The 23,957-nt window shown below is 47.2% G+C and overlaps 1 long non-coding RNA gene across 1 annotated transcript; it reads left to right on the top strand.

Annotated features, from left to right (window-relative positions):
- Positions 1-548: 548 nt before the first annotated feature.
- LOC143643296 (uncharacterized) lies at positions 549-15,860 on the top strand. The gene is made up of 3 exons (XR_013156195.1): positions 549-657; positions 14,897-14,998; positions 15,597-15,860. It is a non-coding gene; the product is annotated as an uncharacterized LOC143643296 (long non-coding RNA).
- The last annotated feature ends 8,097 nt before the right edge of the window (positions 15,861-23,957 follow it).

Genomic DNA, 23,957 nt, shown 5'->3' on the forward strand with positions numbered 1-23,957 from the left:
GGAGCCGAGGAAAAGCAATTGGGAAGGAATTGAAATCCCGGGTAGGGGGTGAGCTGAAGGAGACCACCGAGTGTGCAGGAAAGAGTGGAGTCCCCAGGAAAGGGGGATTCTGCTGGAGAGGAGTGAATGAGCAGAAATCTGGGAGAAGCTGAGGGTAGACTAGAGGTAAAAGGCAAGAAGGGAATGAATGAGAAAATTCGGAATTGGAAACATTTTTTCTGGGCCAGCAACTGGGACTTGCGATCTGAAGCTTTGAGCCTGGGAAGGTGCTAGAAAATCAGGGCTGCACTAACCTCAGCAGAGGGAGGAGGGGGCCAGGCTGAGCCTAGAGACTAAAGAGGTTGGGGAGGACTTAGTGCTCCCTGCAAGCATCCGCCACCTGGAGTGGCTGGACTTCGGGGCAGCATACCATGTGTGTGTTTGTGTGCATGCGTGTGTGTACATAGTGAGTGGGGTGGGGTGGGGGGAGGTGAGGGAGAGAAGCCAGGCAGTTCTAACATTCCTAATACAAACTCTTTGACCTCAGACAATTGTTTAATTCTCTGAGCCCCAGTTGCAACATTTATAAAATGAAGGTAATTATAGTATCTCAAAGATTGTTGTGAGGATCAGAAGAAAGAATATGTGTGAAGTCGCTAGCTGGGTTCCTAGAGTGCAGTAAGTATTTAAGGAATGTTACGTATTAGGACTGCTACTCAAGCCCACCTCTTCCTGGCTCTAAAGTTTTTATTCCTGTCATTCACTTCTTCCTAAAACTACAAAGCCTATCAGGGCAGAACTGGATGGGACCTCTGAGGTTATCTAGCCTGACCCCCTCATGGGCAGGCTCACAGATGCCCAGAGGTGCCTGGGGGTTGGTTCGGAGCTGAGGGTGCAACCCAGACCTCTGGACTCCCAATCCAGTGCTCTCTGAATGGATGTCTCAGAGTGTTGAGTTTAAGTGAATCATACGGTAGGAACCCAAGAAATAGAGGCTGCAATGGGGACCTCAAACTCCAGCCTAGCTTGTAGGGCAGAAGCCGTGGCATCTCTTCCTCCACCTAGCCCCTCACACCCTGCGTTTAGGGTAGGCTCTGCCCGGAGAGGGGGCGAGGTTCACCACCACGGAGCATTTTCAGGCACTCGCACAATCTTCTTCTTGCTGAAAATCCTTCACACATCTCTACTGATGCCTGTGAGAAAGAGAGAGAGGAGAGTGCAAAGTTGCCTCTCCCTCAGAAATCCTACCATATGCTCCAATCTGACTGGCAAGAAAATGCCATCCATCCTCCCCTGCCCTGGGCCCTGCTAGGAAAAAGGGGCAGGAATGGGCCTTGCCCTGCCAGGCATGAGCTCACGATCTAGGACCTGAATCCAGCTAGAGGGCGGGTTCTAGCCCATTCTTACTGTGTGACCTTGGACAAGTTACTTCACCCCTCTGATCCCACATCCTTTATGTGTAACATAAGAAGATAATACAGAAAAACTTTTCACCTTCTACAATTCTGAACCTTTGGGAAATCGAACTTCCTTTTCTAAAGGGTGTTTTGCAATGTTAGCCTTTCGGTAGCTATTCAGTGCTTTCAGTTGATGGTATAGATAAGTCTGGCAGGGTCCTGTGGTCTGGCTGCTGGTATCATGTGAGGCCAGGTCACGACTGGTGGAAAGAAGCTGGGGGTCAAGAGAGTTGGAGTTCTGGCTTTAGGTCTGCCCTGAGCCTTGTGTGACTGTGGCCCTTCATACCTTTGACCTCTTGTTCCTGTCTATAAAGTGGGAACTTTGTATCTATCTGCCCTAACCCACCATGAGAGCCAATGAAAACAGTGTTTGTGAAAAGCTGGAAATCATTTAAGTGATTTTATTCATAATGAGTGGAAGACACTGTTCCTTTGATTATAGGTGGAAAGGGGGAGCACAAGCAAAAAAGTGGGGTGGCCCAGGGTCCTGGATTTTCCCTGCTTGAGGAGGCCCTCCAGGGGATCTTGCCCTGTACCTAAGCCAGCATCTGCCACTTCTCACCCAAGCAAGGCCCTGCGGCCAGAGAGTAGTTGGGATCTGTCCAACATGATGCGTCCTGGGCACTGCCACCTTCCCACCCTCCGGGCACATTTCAATGGGCAGCCGGGAGCTCTCATTTATCCATCCCTTGGCTGACCTAGGGCTCAAGCGGCTCAATGCTCGGACATCATGGTCTCCACCTCCTCGTTCTCTCACCAGGGATTGGAGTTGGGCGGGGTGAGGGCCTGGCAAATCAGGAGATCCTTTCCTAGTAGCAGCCTCCCCCAGCCCACCCATTTCAAAGGGGAAGGAGGCTGGAGTGGGACTGGATTCTTACAACCGCTCCACCTTCCATCCCCTTCCCCTTCTCTACCACTATCAGCCCCTCTCCAGGTGCGGATGGGAGAGGACAGGGGCTGGGATGACTGTGGCCGTGGTCATTCATGGGCAGGGCAGCTGCTCAGAGGGTCTCTTTCCCTCAGAACCATGCAATCTTCTCCATCACCCTGGGGCATACCGATACCAAAGCTCTGCTTTCATTCCCCTGCAGAGTGCTTGGTTTAGAATGAGGCTGTAAGTGTCAGGAAGAAACTGAGAGCCAGAATCTAAAGGAAGAGAGGAAAGAAAAGTCAGGAAAACAGGCGTCCAAGTGAGTCCCCTTTAACCAAATGGAGTGCACAGTGATACGGCCTGAGGTGGGATGGACAGAGCCGCCCTGCCTTCCCTTAGGGCCCAGCTTCGGGATGGTGCAGTGTCCCAGCAAGGACAGGGCCTCGGGTCACTGAAGCTCTGCAGCATGGCGAGGGAATCTCGTCTCCTTTGTGGAGGACAGAAGCCAAGGCATGGGTACAGGAGAGACTCAGAGACAACACCAGAAGGAACTTTCTATGACAAACGGACATGGACCCAAGGAAAGCCCCTCCTCTTACAGTTTTTGAGAAAATAAAGTTAAATGTCCTCCTCCCCCCTCTTATATTTCAAAATCTGCAGACAGGATGCATGTCTGATGCAAACAATTCAAACAATAAAGACAATATCATGACTTGTGGGCCTCTACCATTGGAACCGACCCCATCCTCCCACCTCCAGAGGTCACCACTGTTGACACTTAGTGTGTCTCTACCCTCACCTTTAGAAAATAGGTTTAAAAATAATAGCAACACTTACATAGAATTTACCATATACCAGACACTGTGCTGAATCTTTACATAAATCATCCGACTTGGAATTGTCTACTGTTCCTACACCCGCATACAGGTTTTCAATTGTTTTTTATATAAGACTATACCAAGCCTCTTGTTTTGTGACTGGCTTCTTTACTGAACGTGTCCCGGAGGTCTTTTGTCAGTAGCTATTGGTCTACTTCTCTCTTTTGAACAGCCACACGATATTCCATGGTGTAGAAGCACCGTAGTGCAATTACAGGCTCCCTCACTCATAGGTATTCGTGAGATTTCATTTTTTGCTTTTTTAAACAATGCTGAGTTGAACATCCTTGTGCGTATGTGTCTGGGCAGATGGGCAAGGCTTTCATATATTAATTCCTTAAATGAAATCTCTGGATCAAAAAGCATGCACTGTTTTAGTTAGTGAGATCATTGGGTGTTTGCCCTAAGCTTGGAAGTTGGAACATTCTTTGTTTGGGGGTTTCCTTCTGCCTGAAATGGGAGAGGGAGAGTTTAGCCAAGCTCTGACCTTCCATTCTGCCCTTGCACTGGATGACCCATGGATACAAAGCAAAGGGGTGAAGCAGTCACGCAAGTCAAGGGTGCCTGTCACAGGGCTGGAGAAGGCACTGGGTCCTCTCACCCTGATGAGCTCCAGGGACCAGGGACAGGGAGCCATGGAAGCTCCTTTCATGGAAGAGCTGTTGACAAACGCATTTGGAGGGCAGGGGGACCTCAGGCCAAAGGATAATGCATACTTAATTTTTTCTTTGTTTGGAATTCATGAAACGATTAGATTCTCAAAAGAGATTGACCTATCCTTAGATGCTGGAATTTGACTGAGATTACAAAGGGTTTATTTGCATCCCCTGCATACATTCCTGAAGTAGCTGCACTCCGTAAAACAGGAGTGAGGTGTGGAAGGACCCCATATCACTGAGCCCTGTAGGTTCCGCCAAGGCAGAGTTGCATTTACTTGTTGGAGTTTGAGTTTATTCTGCATCTCCACGGCCTGGAACAGAGTCTGGCACCTACAGTGGGTGCGCAGCACATACTTGTTGAATGAATACAAAGGCTTTGGAGGCGAAATAAAGCCACTGAGAGCCTGAGCTCTTCATTCAGACACAGACTCCATGGATGGGCTGGTGATTCTGAGCTATTTACCCTCTTCAAGCCTCAGTTTCCTCCTCTCTAAAATGGAAATAGTAACAGTATCGCCAAAAACTACCACTCAACAATACCACCCTCGTATGATTGTTGTGAGGTCTACATAATAAAAACCATTAATACCGTTAATTATTTTCAAGACAGAAAGTAGCCCAAAGTCTCAGAATTTTCTCCTCAAGTTCTTTCTAATTTGTGTCCTGACCCATCTCATTTCCCTTGTACACTGTAGTGATCCTAGGAGGTTCTACAAGCTATTCTTTTTTTCTATCTGTTAGAAAGTTCACAGCATTGTGCCCTTTAGACAGTGGAGTCCAGAGACAGGGGCAGGGGTGGAGGGACGGGGTGGCCAAGCCACGGTCTGCCCTCTGCAGAGGGTCCCTTGAGCTGCCGCCCTTGCTTCCTGCTGCCCCCTGCCCTGCGGCTCTAACTGCGACTGCCTTGGCTCACGTGCCCTCTTTAGTTGACTCCTCACTTGGCTAGGCCCTGGGACCTAGAATGTTCTAGTATTCGCGCATTGGAGACCCCAGGTGGCGCTGATGGGGCTCCTGTGAGCAGGACAGGATGACCCCTCCCAACTTAGCTAGGGAAAAGGGAGGAAAGAGTGCCCATTGCTGAGCGCCTACTATGTGCAGGCACTGAACTAGGCCGTTTCCTTGTGACTGTTTCCTGACTCATCATCCCAGGTGTCAAGATGATGAGAAGTGGGAATCTCTGAGAATCTAGGGCGCTAGCCCAAGGTTACAGTCAGGAGGTGTCTGGGTGGGGCTTGAACTGGGGTTCAGGGAGTGACTTATTTAGAAAAGCAGAGTTTTGCTCCCTGGGCAAGGTACCTCCTCTTTTAACCACACACCTCCTCTTTCAGCCCTGGCAGTGTCTCTCTCTGGCAGCCTCATCTTCCAGGCTCTGCATGGCCCAGGAAGAACAGAGGCTGGAATCTTATATAATTACCCAAATCATGGCTCCTAAATGGCCTCTGATTACAGCACTAAAACCCATTTCTGCAGTGTAGCCCCGGCTCTCCTGAATAGAGCTATGGCTACTTTGTGCAGGATTTTTTTTTTAAAGCAAAGGAGATGGCTTATCCGCATGCAAAGTAGGTCAGAACCTTAGCAAAGATCTTTTCAAACACTTGGCTTTTTTGAAGTCCTGCTACGAAACTCCTTTTGTTTCTCCTGCCTTTGCCTCTTCCCTCCCGCCCTTCCCCTTTTTCCAAAGGCTCAACGACATCAAATGGCTGTAACCGACAGCGAAAGGAGAGCTGCACACGATAAGCTCAATTGCAAATGATGCCCGGCCAGCCCAGCTGGGTGAAGGCTACCTACACCTAACCCTTCCCAGCCCAAGCCACCCTTATAGCCCCTTGGGCACCTGCTCCAAAAATGTCCTTGGCCTTGGTCCTACCAGCCCAGCTGAAAGACGGGTGGACTGGAATGCACCCATGCTTGCAGGCATTGGCCTGGGTTTGTGGTGTTCATTATTAATTCAAACTTGCAAAAGGCAATTGCTCCAAAGGGAAATCAACCCAGCTGGAACTGTTTGGTGCCTAATGGCCTGTTATCTTGGGTACTATTTCTCTTCCTTTTGCTCTTGCTTCTCTATCTCCTGACCCCAGTCCCACCCTCACTAATGTAAGCAGAAATCAGCAAGATGTGTGTAAAGGCTTGAAGGATGCTTTTCAGTTAGATGAGATTCACAAAGGTGAAGTGTTCACATCCGATTCCCAGTGAGGTTCAGTCCAATTCTGAGAGCTAGCATAAGAAGGGACTTCTGTTCCCATTTTACAGATGAGGACACCAGCCCTAGTGAGCTGAGGTGATAACTGCTGGCACTGGGGACTGCAGGGCGGTGGCTCAGGGATTGGAACCCAGGCCTGCTGACTCCAGGACTTCTTCTGAAACCTTGGTGACTAGGGGAGAAAACCGATGGCTCTGTGCCTGTGTTTGTGTGTGTGTGTGTGTGTGTGTGTGTGGTCTCACAAGGGAGGAACAAGTAATCTAGATGCAGGTGCTCTTGGTGTATGGCGATGGTGCCATCCAGGACTTTGAATGTGGCAGGCGAAAACTCCTGTTCTCTTATGCCCAGTGGTCTTTTACCTGCTAGTCTCACCTTGAGTCCAAAGGCCGAGGGACCTCCCTGAAAGGATGGTGTATCGAGAGGCCTCTGAAAGGGGCATTGCTTCAGGCACTTCAGGGTTGGTGAGGGGAGCAGGCCTGGGGACGTGTCCTTCACTCAATGAATAGTTATGAGCTCCTGCCATCTGCTAAGGTGCTTCAGGTGCTGAGGACAAGACCAGTCAAAAACCATTCCTTCACGGATTTCATCCTCCAGTGAGGGAAACAGCATTAATATAGACAAATCAGTAAATGTAGATAGGTGATAAAAGCTAAGAAAAAATAAAACAAAGAAGAGAGGTAGGGAGCATTGGAGAGTGATTGCAATTTTAGATAGGGTGACCAGAAAGGCTGATTGAGAAGGTAATGTTGAAATACAGGCTTGAGGGTAGAATGTAGGGAGACATTTGGGGCATTTGTTCCAGGGAGACGAAGCAGCATGTGCAAAGGTCCTGAGGCCTAAGTAAATCTGATGTGTTTGGGTAGGGCGAAGGGAGCACTGAGACTGGAATAGAAAAGATGAGACATAGTGTGTGCCAAGAGGATCTGAAAGGTAATGAGTTGAAGGGGTTAGATGTGGTGCAGATTTTATAGGGCCTTGATGTAAGGACTTTCACTTTTACTATGAATGAGATGGGAGCCATTGCAAGGTTCTGCGTAGAGGACAGTAAGAATCCAATTCACACGTTTAGTAGCAAGAATTCCTCCTACTGTGACTATTCCTGGATATGTCCCCTTCCCCCAGCTTCCCAGCTTACTGCTTTTTGTTCATGAGCTAGATGGGGCTGGGCCAGCCTGGAGTACCAAGTCTGTGGAGAGGAAGCTGGGCCCCTTTTGCCACCTCATTCCAGGAGAAGATAAAGAGAAACAAGGTTCAGACAGACCAGTTGTGTACTCTTGGGGCTTTTGGAGTGATAGTTGTGCAATTCTGTTTGCTACTCCATGGATTCTGGAATTTGGGACTGGGACAACACCAGGCTGGGGGCCGCCCCACCCGAGATGTGTAGGCACATGCATGTCTGTTCATATCCGTACCCATCCCTTCTCTTCATTTTCCAATTCTTCGGGGCGTCCAGCTTTCATCCTTCCTGTGGGTTCTCTCTAATGACTGTCAGATGAGGTATTGCACATAGCAGAGAAGCCAGCAGTGTTGGGCAGGTCTGAAGATGCTGGATTTCTCACCTCTCCTGCTTGCTCCCTCTCTTGGCGGCACCTCCCCCCTCCCCTCTTCTCACCCCTTTGCAGAAGAGAACGACAATACATGTGTGAAGATTGCTTGCTGGTTGGAGACGCTCCCAATCTCCTCCCTTCCAAACTCAGAAGCAACCATCTTTTTTTTCCGCATCCTGTTTCCAGCCCTACCTGTCTCTGGTATCCTGGTCCCTCCATCCCTTCTCTCCTTCTTTCCCCTCTGCCATTCAGAGGTGGGCTCCCAGGGAGCCTTCATTGTCCTTTTCACAGTTAGGATCCCTGGGCTGCTAAATTGGAACTAATGGCCTTGGGATGCTTAATGCACGTTAGAACTCTCCAGTGAGGATGGGGTGCAGGCATCTGGTGTACCCAATTTATGTTATTCATCCCAATATAAAGAATTCAGGCTGCGTGGTCAATGATAGTGGTGGTATACTTTTCAGAACTCCAAAATAAGTAGTACCGATGATCCTGACTTCACATTAAATACACACAGCTCTGCATTTGTCCTTTAGTAGAGGTGGGAGCAAAAGCAAATAACCCCGGTTTTTGCATTGGCCCCTCCATCCCTCTTTTCTCTTGCATGAACTTTCTGCTGCAGATGCCCAGGCACAGGGAAGGATGCCAGCCACCATGGAAGGGCAGGCTTATCAATTTCTTTCCAGGAGCAAGGTGAGGTTTGTGTGCCTGTGTAAATTGCCTCTTCTTTTTGAGTGAGAACAAGGAGATGAGAGAAAATGAAACATTTTGGTCACCTCCCCGTTAGCTCCAAGTCCCAGGTGGGCTGGAGAGCTCACGGCTCCTTTTGTGTGGCTGGCGGCCTGTGTACCGTCTCCATGGTGATGCTCAAGGCTTCTCAGAGCCGGGATGGCCTCCCTCCGAAGCAGTCCCAGAGCTGTAACGTCAGGGGGAGGTAGAGAAGGCAGACCCTGCTGGGTCTGGAGTGGGTGGGCCTGGGCATGGCCACGTTTCTTACCCTTGGTCCTGGAAGACCAGCAAGGGCTTTGGAGCCCGGTATCTAATCCAACCACACACCCACAGTATGACATTCAAGGCCTTCCAGAACCTGGGTTCATGTTCCCTGCCCAGGCTCCTCTCCTCTGACTTCCCTACACATAGCCACGATTTGAGTCTGGCCTCCTCACTCTTCCCCTGAAACAGCTTTTATCCTCCTCTGTGTATGTGCTCCGCCTCTTTTCCCTCCCTTAGTTTTACTCTGACTCAGCTCTGGAGCTGCCTTCTCTGGGAAGCCTCCCCTGATACAGACCTAACCCCCACCCCCACCCCTGGTGCTGCCCTCTTCTAAGTGCATGCAGCACCCACTGTCTCCCGGGGTTCTCCTGGGAACACACAATGGCTCGTGTGGCTAATTCACTTTGCACATGGGATGCAGGGGACATGATGGGACAGGCACTGGCCCAGGGTCAGGGAGTCCTGGGATTAAATCATGGTGCTGCCCCCTGCTCAGAGGCTCACATAGGGTGAGTGCCACTTACTAGCTGTCTCACGGAGGTGTTAAGCAACCTGTGAGTCTCAGCTTCTTTGTCCTATAAGATGGGGATACTAATAACCTCTTAACAATTTGTAAGGATTAAATAAATGATTGTAAGTGTGGGTGAAGGCGCCTGGTAAGGTCTGGCATGCAGCAGAAACAGCCTGTGTCTCCTTCCCCACCACCACCTGCTCCCCCAGCACCCTGCCTTCCCCCTTGCAGCCCTTTGCACACTCACACATTGATAGTCCATTGATTGTACTGATTTATTTAATATTTCTTTTGGGAGTCAGGGCTGGGGGCTGCCAGGGAATCAACTTTCTCTTGTATGTTCATCATGGTCTCACAATACCTGCTGCAGAATTTGGACAAGTAGGTGCTCAAGAAATATTTGCTTTTTTTAAAAAAAAGAGAAAGAAATATTTGTTGGCCGACTATCTGAATATAGACTGAGGCCCCTCCACCACCTAATGACACGCTCCTAGAATGCAGGACTTTGTTTTACTTCTTTGAAACTCTGGAGCCTTCCATACAGTAGGGGCTCTGCAGAGGGCTTGTTAGAGAGCAGTGCTTGGCTGAACATCATGCCATGCAGGAACGAGGGGCTGCAGGTCTCCCCAGTGTGCTCTTGGGAACAACAGAATGGGGCCCTCCTGCTGAATGGCTTAGGGGGCATCCAGAGAGATGTATGGAATAAATCTGTCAGTGTCCCTTCTGAGACTGGGGTTTTTGAACCACAGAAGCAGAAGCACTTTGTTCTAGAATGGATTGGTCAGTCCTAGCAGGATCAAACCCTTGGGCCACATGGAGGGGATCTGGTCTCCCAGGAGAGAGAGTAAACTTGGACCTGGACTAGGACACTGTTGGCTAGAGTTGATTCCCGTGAGCATCACTGAAGTTGGGACAAACTCAATTTTAAGTTAAGTGGAAATATTTTAATTTGAGTTCATGTACATTGGCTCTGGTAAACACACAGAGTATATTATTACGCACTCTGGAAATGTGCAGTCCGATCAGCAAACAGATTAGTTTTAAGTGAAAAGACACTGGCAGACGCTTAAATTCATTGACTTGTTGAAAACGTCTAGATTTGGATACAAATGCACTGGAACGCTAGATCGGTTTGGTGTCTCAGCCCATCCGCACGAAGAAGCTATTGATTTTAGTTGATATGCATTGATTCCCAGAAAACAGGACGGCTTTTGAAAATGAACTTCCAGTAATTTCAGGGAGTAGCGGGTGCGTTTGTCTCCATGCGAGGCTGGCTTGTTTTGTTAAACGTGTCTCTGCGCCTCGGAGGAACGGAGCAGCAGACAAATATCTTCATATGAATTAAAATGCATTGATTCTTGGAGGAAAATGATGGTCTCTGTTAAAAGCTTTTTGGAGATGTTGGCACGTAAAAGTTTGAATAAATCCTTTGTTCTGCGGCCCTTCCTTGCTGCCTTGGGCTCTCCCCCAAAGGGTGGCAATTTAAGCCACTCTGAAGTGGTGTGTGGGTGGGGTCGGGGAGAAGGAGGGAGCCAGTTGCTTTGCCAATTCCCTGCAGTGATTGTGAGCGTGAAACTGCTATTCTCTAGGGAGAAGTCCATCAAAAGGGTTCAATTTGTTGATCTCGTAACAAGGCAGAGACAGATAGAATCAGGCATCCAGGTAGGACTTGAAAGAAGGGGAAACAAAGGTTTCGCTGATAAAGAAAATGAGAATGAAACAGAGGCAGCGATGGTCAGGTGTGGGATTCAGAAATGGGGGGGTAGGAAGTGAGTGCAGTTTTGGTCCTTTGGTCAGTGGCTTCTGTGTGCTCAAGAGGAAATGACTCGATAATCATCAGAATGATGCAGGAGTGAGTTATCTCACTTTCTTACCATCTGAATGAGTTGGACATGAACCAGAAGCGTAATTTAGGCATTTCTCACCCTCGTTAATGAATAGCTCCCATGGGGTATGCAGACAGCAGGGCTGGAAAAATGATTCCAGGAGCCAGGAAGGAACTTATTTTTCATGTGTTGAGGGTCCCTGGTTCTTTCTGGAGTTAGGACAACTTCGAGCATTGATCGTGGAGTTAATTCCTCTTTAGCCACTCCTGGCTCCTCCTCCACCCCCAAATATACCCTGAGTGGGTGATCATATCCTTTTAGGCTGTATTTGTTGGCTGGGGGTGGAGCAGAAATGTGCTGACCAGTTGTCAAGGTAACGCTGCCCTTGGAGGCTAAACCCCGCCATGGGGAGAAAGTTGCTGAAATAGATCTTAGAGGGAGGGTCAATTCTGAAGCCCCTTCTTTTCACTTTTGGCTGCAGCTAAATCAAGGGTAACAGGTCCACATAGATTTACCCCAGACATTGATTTCCTCCCTGTTCACTCCCCTCCACTTGCCTCTTCTCCCTTCCACTCACTTCTACTCAGCTTTGCACTGCCTTAGGAGCATGGAATCAAAGCACTAGAAGGGATATTATGAATTCTTCACATCTAATGCTTCAACTTCTACAATATCCTATGACAAATACAGTTTCTGCTTGAATACCTCTGGTGATGGCCTCTGCACCATCTCCCAGGTGTCCTTTCCAAATAGTTACAGTCAACACAAAGTATCCTGTCCCCAACCTCAACACTATCATCAAATCTAAGTGAGCCTCAATCCGAGGGTTCTGGTACTTTCCTCTGGGACAGCACAGAAGCAGTCTCACATGGCTGTCTGTAAACACCTGAAGATAGAATTTCTCCACTGTCTTCGCTTCTCCAAGGAAAACAACCGAGGATCTTCGGCAGTTTCCCATAGGACATGGTTGCAGGTCCCTCCACCACATGCAGGACCAGTTACATAATTTGTGGGCCCTCCAGTGCAAAATGAAAATGTAGGGTCCATTGTTCAAAGATCATTAAGCATTTCAAGAGGGCAAGAGCAAACATTAAACCAAGCACGGTCACATGCCCACCAAGCCAGTCCCACTATATGGGAGCGCCTCTTCCTGGCTTGAGTCAACAGGGTCCTTCCAAACTGATGCTCCAGGGTTTGCTTCTCCGGGGCAGAGCAGGATGGCTGTCACTGTTTTCTTTCTGGCTCTATCCTTTAGTGTAATTGAGGCAATTGACAATCAGGTGAGCTTTGCTGGAAGGCAGAGCACAGAGATGAGTCACACTCAGTTTAATGTCCACTCAGACCTCAAGGCTGATTTGTCCCTGTAACAGCTTCGCTATTTCTTTCCCATTCTTGAGCAGTAGCAAGAATCCATAGTGAAGAACTTTGCTTTGCCAACAGAATACATCCCAGTGCCTAAGCACCTGCATTGTCCTTTAGGAAATTCATTCATCCATTCATTCAACTCATTGACTACCATTTACTGAGTGTCTTATCATGCAGTGATAAGAGTCAGGATACGAAATTGGATAAAATCTGACTCCTGGCCTTAAAAAAGCTCCTAGTTTAGTAAAGAAAAAATATTTTAAAAATAATTTTAAAAAACAAAGCCAATAAATTCCCACTGTTTAAGCTAAAAAATAAAACATAATTACATGAAAACATACTGATTCTTATAACACACATGTGGGAAAGACAAAAAAACTGCTCTTCCGGAGAAGTCATGGAAGGCCTCAAACAAAAGTAGCGTTAGAGGTGGATCTAGAAGGAAGAATAGTAGTTTGATGCTGAGGAAAGAAGAAGCAGTAGCCCAATTTCTGGTAGTCTGATTCCTTCCTGATGAATTCCCAGCTCTTTCATTTTAGCTATTTTCTGGGGCTGCCCCAAGGATCTTGGCTCTTGCCTTTCCCCACAGATTTCCATTGCCTGTTCCATCTCCAGAGCCTTTTGGGCAGTCTGACTGCCTTGATGAGAAGATGCTGCTGAAGTTTTTGCTGCAGTTTTCATTTCTTGACATCATCTGGGTGCGTTGGGAAAAATGAGATCTAATAATGAATGATTACAACTCTCAAGTTAAGTCCAGTTGGTTGACTAATCAATTTGGTTAAGTGAAAATCCATAGCAAATGAGTCGACCGCAGTATGACATTTCTCCATCCAATTTAAATTAAAATCACCAACCATAATAATTTCACAATTACTCAGGGAGGGCACACTGGAGACTTGACCCCAGAACAGAGAAATTGCAAATGCAGCAAAGAATGGGCTGAGAGTGGGGTGATGAGGGAGTCACTTGAGGTGAACTCTGCTTGAACAGCTCAACCTCGCCAGCTCCCCAGGGGAGGTGGGTGCACCATGTATGCTGAGCTACAGTTTCAGATTCTTGGGTGGAGCCTGCTTTTCTTTCCTGGGGAGGCACGAATTCATCCTCTCTGGGCTAGAAAGCTGGCAGAAGTCTCCGCTGTCAGGAAAGCAGGGTTTCTTCTCCAGATTAGATGCTGGGGAAAGGGGTGAGGGTTACATTTTCCATTTCAAATTCTCCCCAAAAGTTAGACTATAATCTCCTGGAGAGTAGGTATCATATGTATTATTTTGAATTATGAGTGTCAAGCACATGTAACAGCTAGTTAATAATAGGCTTTTGATAATAAGAAGGACGATGACAGAGCAAAGGAAAGGATTACATTTTATCTAATATTCAACTATGTATTTAATGACATCCCCTCTATGCCAGGCATAATATTAGGGACCTGGAAGAGAGGAATTAAACAGTATGGCCCTGCCCTTAAGGAGCGCATAGTCTCTTGAGGTAGGCTGAGAGGTATATACTTAATATTAATACAAGGCAGAATATCATCAACGTGTATTAAGTAACTTTAAGGAGAAGAATGATTTTGACCTGGTAGTTCAATGCAGAAATTTTGTAAGCCAGTTGCCTCATCTATAAAAGGTATTTCATAACAGTACTACCTCATTGAGCTGTTGTGAGATGAATGAAGCAGCTTTTATTTCCAATTGTCTCTCAGTCACTTTTTGTTCTTTCTTCTACAACAACACACCTTACTTAAGACTGCCTAGAATAAAGACTACATTTCCCAGGCTTCCTTGCTAGTGTGGCCATGTGACTACATTCTGGCAATGGAATGTAAGTAGAAGCAGTCTGTGCAGCCCTTAAAGAGAGGAAGCAAGCTCTTCTCCTCCTTTCCATCCTGCTGGAAGGAACTCAGACATAGTGGCCAGAATGGGAACAGTCGTCTTGGAGCATAAAGTGACTTTTGGAAGTGGAGGTCATGCAGAGAGAGCAACAAGACAGAAGGAACCTGGGTTCTGAACAATGTGATGTGCGTACCAGCCTGGTACTGCCCATCTCTGGAACAAAAATAGGCATCTATCTCACTTAAAAACACTGCTTTTTAAAAATTTTCTGGCACTCCAAACTGAGCCTAATTCTAATTAATTCAAATCAGTTTTTGCATATAAATTTGTAGTATATAATAAAGGCTCAAGAAACGTGGCTAGTAATTGTATTTTTAGTCCTTGCTGTAAAGGAAACAGCAGACAAGGACCCTGCCCGCTGAGCAAGATGTGTGCCTTCTTTCTTTCCTTGTGTGTGTGTGTGTGTGTCTGTGTGTGTGTGTGTGTGTGCGCCTTATTTCTTCATGGAAATTTCTAGCTCAATAGCTTGGCGTTTTACTATGTGGCCAAGGCCAGCCCTTCAGTCTCTCTGCCACCTCCTCCTCCTCCTCCATTTCCTCCTCTTCCTCCAGTCCACTCTTCTCATACTCTATCTTACCACCCCCAATACTCCACTCTTTGGTGACCTAAATCCTGCTGTCAGCGGCTTAGCCATTACATGGAGAGAAGTGAGGGCTGCCCAAGAGAAGTATAAGCCTGGAGTCGGGTTCTATGGATCAATTTGTAATTTTTCTTGTGGCAGCAAGAGGAGCATGAGGGATGTGTGCACTAAATCCCCGGCCATGGCAGCAGCACAGAAGCATGGCTTGGCTTGAATTATTTATCTTTGGATTTCTTGGCCAAGGTGAGACTGGGGCTGGAGGAGGGGAAACTGAAGATGTTTTCCCTCACCTGAACCACTATGGGGGTGGGGTCAGTGGAGGGGCAGATGATTTTCCCCTGCTGATCTTTTCCACCACGAAACCCTTTGCTACAGGAGAAGGCAGGGGAGCTCTGATCTTCTAGACAGATGGAGAAACTCTGGGTGTCTGGGCAGATGAGAATCAGAGGAAATGCCAAACTCACTCTTTTTTATTGTTGGGATGCTTATTAGAAAAGTGGTGAAAGCAGTGTTTCAGAAATAATGGGTGGCTCTTCGTCTATTATTGGGTGAATTTACTGAGGATATTAAGTACATATATTGTTTCCTGGTGGTGGAAATAGGAAAAGAGCCCAGGTACTCTCCTGGCTGGGGAGGGCTCACAGTTATTAGAGGGAGGGTCTCTTACCTGAAGATGTGAATCTGATATTGGGAGCTCACCAGAATTTCCAACTCTATTCACATGAAAGTGTTAATCAGGATTATGTGGTTAGTTCTGGCCAGCGGAGTATAACCAGGAATGTCTGAGTATCTAAGAGTTCATGTGCATCCCTCCATGCTTTGTTTTTGTTCTTTTCTGCAGAGAATCTTGAAGCCTCATTTTGAGATGATGTCACCATCTGGTGAAGCTGACATCAGCCTGGGTCCCTGAATGACTGTTTGGAGTGGAGCCCCCATGCCCAACTGCACTGGAGATGTAGCTTAAATGTTTATTGTGTTAAGTCACTGAGATTTGGAATTGCTCATAACTGCAGCATAACTTGACTATCCTGATGAATGATGTAAAAATCAAAGGGACATGTAAATCCTTTAGATTTATCAGGGTGCCGAGGTTAGCAGACCACAAATTGGAATCTGAGTGGGTCATTTGACCCTTGTGTATTGTGCCTGGGTGGACAAAAAGCCAATAAATGCTTGTGTGTAGCTCTGGGGATGCATGCACCAAGAAGTGACCTTAGGAGTAGCAGGAGCAATTGACGAGATCTGGGAATGTATCTGGGGCAGATGCCACTGTCACTGCCATTGTGCTGTGATGTGGATCATGTTTCCAGAGAGCAGGGATGACAATTCCAAAACCCTTCTTAGACCTTGATCTAAGCTTTGGTTTCTAATGTTCTCTTCTGAGCCAGGCTGGGTGAGTCCAGTGTGGACTTCTTTGTATGGAGTCATACAAAGAGGAGAGAGAAAAGAGACGAATAATGAAGATATTAACACCCTCTTGCACTTTCAGGCGAAATGTTTTTTTCTACATTATCAGACTGGATTCCAATTATAGCCCTCTAAAGCAGGGATAATTATCGTAGGTTTATAGATTTATTTATTTGCTCAGCAACATTTTTTGAGTCTCTACTATGTGTTGGGGCATTATGCTAAGAGTCCGTGTGCAGAATCGAATAAGCTAGAGCTCCTGCTCTCACTGGCTAAGTAGAAGCGTCACAAGGATGTATTGCTTCTTCATTCTGATGTAGGAATTCAGTCCTGGCTGTTGGACTCTGTGCCTGAGTTCTTGGCAAAGAAAGAGCAAAGCAGGGACTTAGGCCATAACAAATGCTGACTAACCCTTGCATTCCAGTAAAATCTGTCTTCTTCTCACTGTCCATGGGAAGCTGAGGGTCAGGGTCACTCTTAGACAGCATGTCCAACTTTTGCTTCTCATATCACAGTCAACCCCTAACTTCTTCTTGGCTGGTGGAACGTTTTTTTGGTCAGCTCTCCTGAATTCATGTGCTATAGGGAAATCTGCTTTCTCTCAGGCCCAGAGGGTAAGTCACATAAGGACCCAGCCAATCACACCATGGCGATTCTACTTGCCGTTTTTTACCAATGAAAGACAGTGGAGCCTATGAGGGATTCCTAGATCACTCTAAAATGGGTTCAAAAGAGGGACATCCAATTTTTTGAGGGATATTATTGTATAAGGAAATGATGCTCATACATAATGAGCTGCTGCAGCCACTTTGTGAGCATGAGAGGACAAGACCTAAGGACAAATGCCAACATGCTGAGGATGGCAGAACAGAGAGAGGGAAAGAACGTGGGTCCTTGGTGTTGATCCACCAAATAAACTAGGCTTCTTGTTATAATGAATGATAAACTATTTCATTGCTTAATCCTTTTGTTACTTGCCACTAGAAGCTTCCCAACTGATATAGGAAGAAACGATCAGCCCACAAGCGTGTACTGAGTTCCCACTGCCTCTACCACTAACTCAGTGTGTGACCTCAGGCAAATCGCATTACCTTCTGGCCCTCTGTCTTCTCCTCTGCAAAATGAGCGTCCATTCCAGATCTCACTCTTCACATTTTTACTCTGGACTTAGAATGGTGATAGGTAACCTGGTAGATGCAAAGGATGATGAGTGCTCATCAGAATCAGGAAGAAAGCCATCTACGTGATTACCACTACTGGTGGAGACAAACGGAAGAAGGAGGTCTCCTTTCTCATGTCTGAAGGAAGGAAGGGGGTGTGCTCACAGCACTTTGGGCCTCATAACCTTTCAATTGACCGGACTCTTCCCAGAGGGTTGGGAGTAGAGCAGAATTTGTTCATGTTTGTTAAAGCCGGAGAGAAGAGGAGAGATGGGAGTCCAGGATTGTCACATGATTCTCCACCCAGTCCCAAGGCCACCTGAATCAGATTCTACCCTGAACCCAAGGAATCGGATGTGCCTACACCGGCCGAGTGCTCCGCCTGCATTGCCATTGCCTTGTCATCCATAGTGCAGTCCCACAAGGCAGGTGCTTGTGGTGACCACACTTGACACCGGAGGCAGCCCAGGAGGTTGGAAATCCTGGCCAGGGCCACGCAGCTGATATGCGGGACTGGAGCTTGAGACTCCTCTCTGGTTCCTGGCCTGGCGTGGGAGTGCATCCTTGGATCACCGCGGCTTATTCCAAGATGCCTACATCTATGCTTATGTGGCCCCAGATGCCCCAAACTCCCAGGGCTCCTCCTGCCTATGAAGGGGCCCTTTCCTCAGGCAGTGAATTTCTTTTCCCCTCCTAACCTCTTCCTATGAAATTTTACTTCTACTCTCCAGGGCCACTCAACAGCAACCTTGGTTTTTAGGCCTCCTGTGACACGCAACGTCCTCTGCTTCCCCCAAACCAAATCAAACTCTTTTTACTATACTTACAGGTCTTTGTGTTCATTTATTTATCCACTCAACATTCATCAAATATAATTGAGCACTTAATGTGTACAGATACTGTCAAGTGCTAGAGCTCCAAGAGTGAACTTAAATAGGCACAGTTTCAGCCCTCACAGAGCTCAGGTCAAGTGCACTTTTCATATTGAATCCCACCTCTCTCTGTTTATACACATTATCAGTGCTGTGCTGTTGGTAATATGAAACCACTTCTTAGGGTGCCCAGATGATGCCTACCACATAGTAGGTTTCACGTGGAATGCATAAATTAATGAAATGGGATGAAGGGATGTGATGAGCAAGGTGGGTGTATGAGGCACATTTCAAGGAGGTCAGGCGGCTTGCCTTTTGCTGCATCCTTGGAAGAGGCTAAATTGTCTAATAAATGGTTTTCCAGCCCCGGGCCCTGGAGAAGGCAGCTGACATGCCCCAGGCCTGAGGCCAGCGCCCAGCCCATGCCCATGTCGGGAGGATGCATTATGAATGCAAGGTGTAGGAAATCGAAATTATTAAACTCGCAGTTAGGGACAGAAACGCCTTTGTGTGGCTGCAGAGTTGGGAAATTATGCTGAAGCAATGCATTGCAAATCAGCCCGTGCTAGGCAGAGAGGGGCTTTTATTCTCCAGGTCCCGAAGTTCCTTCAGCAGCTTTTGTGTGCAGCCACGGAGGCCCTTCAGGGAAGAGAGAGAAGCTGGTAATTTCGTGGCTGATTGGCAGACTGTCCAGAGCCAATAAACATATTTGTTTTCTTGCTGAAGTGCTTGCGAACCCAAATCTCGGCTCCTCAATTTTATCTTTCTCTCTCTTCTTGTGATATCCCCTGCTTTTCCTTTATGGAGAGAAATGAAACCTGGGCTCTTTCTCCATTCACATGGCTTAGTGTGAGCCCAGTGGGGATAGTGGTCCTTATCCTGGGGACCCATGAGGACAGAGGACACTGGCCCAGGCTATCTGGCCTTTTCTCCGGGGTTTGATTTGCTTTGGCGCAATCTACATAGGTTAACTCTGCAGCTTTCGTGCCCTGGTGAGCTGGAAATTTGTGCTCCTATGACTCCACCTCACAGACCCAAAAGATTCCATGTTGTTTGCCCCATTGCACATAAGGATTGGTGCCTTGTGCAAGGTGTCAGGGTTTAGTAAAGTGTGGCACTGGGATTTGAAGTTGGGTTTATCTGATTCCGAAGTCTGTGGTCTGGGACTACTTGGGCACTCTATTAGTGACATCCTGGCTGATGAAAAACACCCTCACAGCGACTTTAAAGACGAGTTGTCCAACTGGCCAAGCCTAAGCTACAGGGACCTCTTGAACTTTCTTGTAACAAAAGTATAGAGTTTAGAAATTGAAGAGACCTTGGAGAGGATGTAATTCCTTCCCTTCCTTGCCTGGATTCATTTTACAGATGCTGAAGCTCAGGCCCAGAGAATTTAGAGACTGGCCCAAGGTTACAGCTAATTCCCGAATGGCAGACACAGGACAAGTACCTGCATCCTTTCTCCCAGCCCAGCGTCGTGTCCAGTTTCTCTGCAGTATCAATTAGGATTTGATTTGGCTGTGAGTGACAGAATCCCCCAAATGCGACTTAACAGCACGGAAGAACACTTTGTCATGTAAAATAAATCAGAAGACAAGCAGTTGAGACTGGCATGGCAGCTTCAAAGTGTCAGGACCAAAACTCTTTATTTTGTCACTGGACCATCCCAAGGCCCTTCCCTCTTGTGATGGAATATGGCTCCTGGAGCCCCAACCACTTCCAGCATCTGGGAAGTGGGGGCAGGAAGGTGGGCCCCTCCCTTTAAGGAAACACTTCTGTTGGCCAGAATTGACTCTATGGGCACATTAGTTCAAAGGGAGGCTGGATGCCCAGTTAAAAGTTAGGATTCTGGCTACGATACTGAGAAAAAGTAAGAGGGTGGCTATTGGGAAGCAACCAGCAGCCTTTACCATAGCTAGTTAATCTCTAAACTGGCTGTCAGCACCATGCCACCTGATCCGCAATGCTAGGAATTCCCAACCAAGGGGAAAACTGAACCTACGGCTCTTGACCAACAGGAAAAAAAAAAGTTTTCTTTGTTTTAATTCTTCAGAAAAAGGCAGGGGACTTTAGCGCTGGAAGAATTTGCATCATAGGCCTTTTAAATATATTACCCTCTAACTTTCGGACACTTCAAAGGTACAGCTTTGGTGCCTTCTTGGATCTTTGTAAACTATGAGCGTGGGGATTTAGGATGTAGACAAGGGAGGTGTGCTGTTATGAGTGTGTGAATCTGCAGATACATGTTTTAAAAGGGAGGGGAAACCTCCCCTTCTGCGAGTCCTGGTTCTTTTCCAGGTATATCCCAGGCTGAGAAAGCTCAAAACACTGCTTTAGATCATGTGCTGATTCTTCAAGTCACGTCCAGCCGGGGCTGCTTCTCTGAAATCCTAGAGGCAATTAGGGGTGAGAGAAACAATGTGAGAGCTGGTCCAGTCCAGCCACCTGCTTTCATAAATGAAAACACGGAGGCTCAGGGCTGTTTGCAGAGCTGGGACCGGGAGCCCATCTTTCTGACTCCTAGCCAAGGACATTTTTTGCTTGTAGCTCTTGCCTTTCTGAAATATGTATTGTATTATTATGTAGATAATACAAAATATATTGTTGTATTGTTTATAACCATGGCATGTGTGTTACCTTTATTTCCTCAACAAAAGACTCTGAACTCCTGTTAAGCTCAAAGTGCTATGTGAGGTTTTGGCATGAGGAGGATAAAAGACAATGAGACACAGTTCCTCCTTTAGAGCATATGCAGTTTAGAGAGGAACACAGACCCTGTAACGACCAGCTCTAAGGTGCGGCAGGAAAGGGCTATGCAGACATATGAGTGAGGACGGTTGTGGAAAGAATACCTAGTTTGTCCAGGGTAGGAATAACGTGGAGGCTTCATGGTGGAGGTCTTTGAAGAACAGAGTGATTGAGGGAAAATGGCATCTAGATGAGAAGAAAGGCACATGTAGGTCCTGAAAGCCATAACGTCAGCTCATCCTTCCCCGCCCTGGGCACTGTAATTTGGGAAGGCTCAGCAGCCAGCAAGGAGGGAGAGCCTGGAGGGGTCCTTTCTGCCTCCAAGAGGGAGCTCCCTAATTGTTGAGTCATGTGCTTGGTTGCTTGGATGCTAAAATCGCCTGAAATACACAAAGCGAGGGTCCCAGACCTTCTCTGGGGGTGGCACCCAGGTATCTGCCTGCTGAAGGCTCTCAGGGAGATTCTGGTGTCCAATGAGGACACTTCAGAGTTAAGGAAGGAGGTGGGTGAAACCCCCACAGAGGGGAGTGGAGCAGGGTGTGGGGGAGCCACCAGAGGAGGAGACTGGAGTAGAGAACCAAGCACAAGATCTCACTTTGCAGTCTTGGAGACAGAGACCCCTGGGGAGTGGAGAGCATTGTCCAGGCCTCTGCAGCTGCTTTTGGCAGCACGGGTCCAGAGCTGCCTTCATTTCGGCAAGGCTGCCTCTGTCCACTTATTGCTCAGTCCTTGTGGAAGCCTTTAAGCAGAGAAAAATGAGACAAAGACTGTGCGGCCATGGGCACTTCCCTTCATTTGTGTGCAGGGGTGGTCCTGCTCCTTCCAAGAGTGCTAATTAGGAGATTGCCTGGTTCTCATTTTTGCTTGTTTTTCTTGTTGCTTTGAGGGGTAGCACACAGGGCTGGGGCCTTCAGAGAGAGAAATGGCTCTTTAGGGTGGAGCGGGGGGTGGAGGCTATTACCATGCCATCGGTGTTTGAGGGGTGGAGACAAGATGGGCAGTGCTCAACCACTAATGTGGCAGGGGCTGGCGAGATGGACGGAGGAGGATGTCCAGCTGCTAATTGAGGGCGACACAGGATGACCCCAGGGTGAAGGGATGGCCAGCAGCAAGTCTGCCTCCTACCAGCAGTTGGTTTCTCAGTTGTAGTGAAAGGAATTGTTTGTTTGGCAGTCTTATTTTGGTGGTTGGCAGATTCCAGACTTGTTTTATTTCTCTTCTCATGCAATCCCATGAGACAACATACCTCATCTTGCAAATCTCTTGGTTAGTATTCAATTATCTGCAAACATGAGTTCAATGCCTGTCTTTCCTGAATGGTGGGACCTCCTCTACCCCCAGAGGTCCACCTCTCACCTCTGCATCCTCAGTGCCTAGATCGGGGCCTGGCAGTCAGCAGGCACTGAATAAACACGTGTTGATGGTGCAATGGCTGAGGGACAGGAGGAATCACCAACTGGGCACGTGGAGTCTGGCTGTGATCAGAGCCTGTTCCCAAGGGTGTGTGGGATTGTGAGCAAGGCACCGTTTCTCTCTCTCTGTCTTGTGTCTCCCCAACAACAGCAACAAACAAAAGCAAAGCTGCAAAGCACCTTGGGCAACCTGTTTCTCAGTTCCTCAAGTTCATCATAGGGGACAATTTATTAAGGTTTGTTTTTGGGGGGGTGGTGTCTGCCATTTACTAGGACAAGGAGGCTGGTATCCCTTCCTGCCTCTAGGGAGGCTTTTGGGCATCTATTGGTTCAGCAATGGGAGGCATTTTGAGAAGACTCTGTGGCCATACATTTGGATATTAATTTATTAAAGGACCACCTCCCACCCTTTTTTTTTTTTTAACGAAGGACAAACCAAAAAGTCTGTTTGAGAGAGAGATTCACAACATCGGACAGAATTTACCAGTTCGGTTAGTGAAGAGAGCATAATCTAACTCATTTAAACAACCCAAAGACGTGGATCCCAGAATAGTAATGAGGACTTGTAATCCTGTAAAGTTTAATATAATACCCGGATATTTCCCATAGGATCTGGGGCAGTAATAACAAAGTATTGGCAAAATCCCTTGAGAAACTGGAGAATAAATGCGGAACCATTAAACTTTCCAACCAGGGAAACCCCTGATCCTGTCTCAAGAATTAGGGACTCCAGATCAATAGGTTAAGCTCTTGGTCTTGAGGCTTGCTCTTGTGAAGTTTATTTCTGCAGCAGAAAAGCTAGGTCTACCAACAGTTATGCCTAAGAGTTAGTTCCAGAGGACCTCTTTTGTTGCTCAGATGTGGCATCTCTCACTCTAAGCCCAACTCTGCAAGGAAAAGCATTACCCTCTCCCCTACATGGGACGTGAGATCCAGCGGTGAAAGTCTTCCTGGCAATGTGGGACATGACTCCCAAGATGAACACGGTCCTACTACCATAGGATCGACAGCGCCTTCCTGACCAAAAGGGGAAAAGAAATGTAATAAAATAAGGCATCAGTGGCTAAGAGAGAGATCAAACAGAGTTGAGAAGTTATTCCAGAGGTTACTCTCATGCAAGCTTCAGTTAGATACTGCTAATTACCATGGTTTGCCCAACCCTAATCAAAACCATTCCTGTTAACCCTAAAGAACACTAGGGCTTTATCTGAGAATCTACAAAAGTTCCACATGCTAAGATTACTTTCCAGAAGCCTACAACTTCTAGATGGTTCCTAGGCCAGAGAAGTCCTAAAACCCAGAGGGGCCAGCCTCTCCAGAACATCAACTAATTCCATTCCCCTATCCCAGATTGTCGATACCCCTTTCCAACATGAAAAAATTCTAATGGGCATAGCCCAAATACCCCTAAAGACTGAGAGAAAGATCAAAGGAGAAGGTGGAGTTATAACAGAGAAGTTGGATTTAACAAATGAGTATGACTGCCGAATCATTATATTGCTATTTCTTTTAGTCTCCAGTGTCTTGAGCAGCTGGAAGGAGAAACACAAATTGTGGAATTGTAACCCATACTAAACTCTGAAATCTGTTCTATAACTACTTG

Source organism: Tamandua tetradactyla, chromosome 8, assembly GCF_023851605.1.
Source record: "Tamandua tetradactyla isolate mTamTet1 chromosome 8, mTamTet1.pri, whole genome shotgun sequence".
In the NCBI taxonomy this organism is placed as follows: Eukaryota; Metazoa; Chordata; class Mammalia; order Pilosa; family Myrmecophagidae; genus Tamandua; species Tamandua tetradactyla.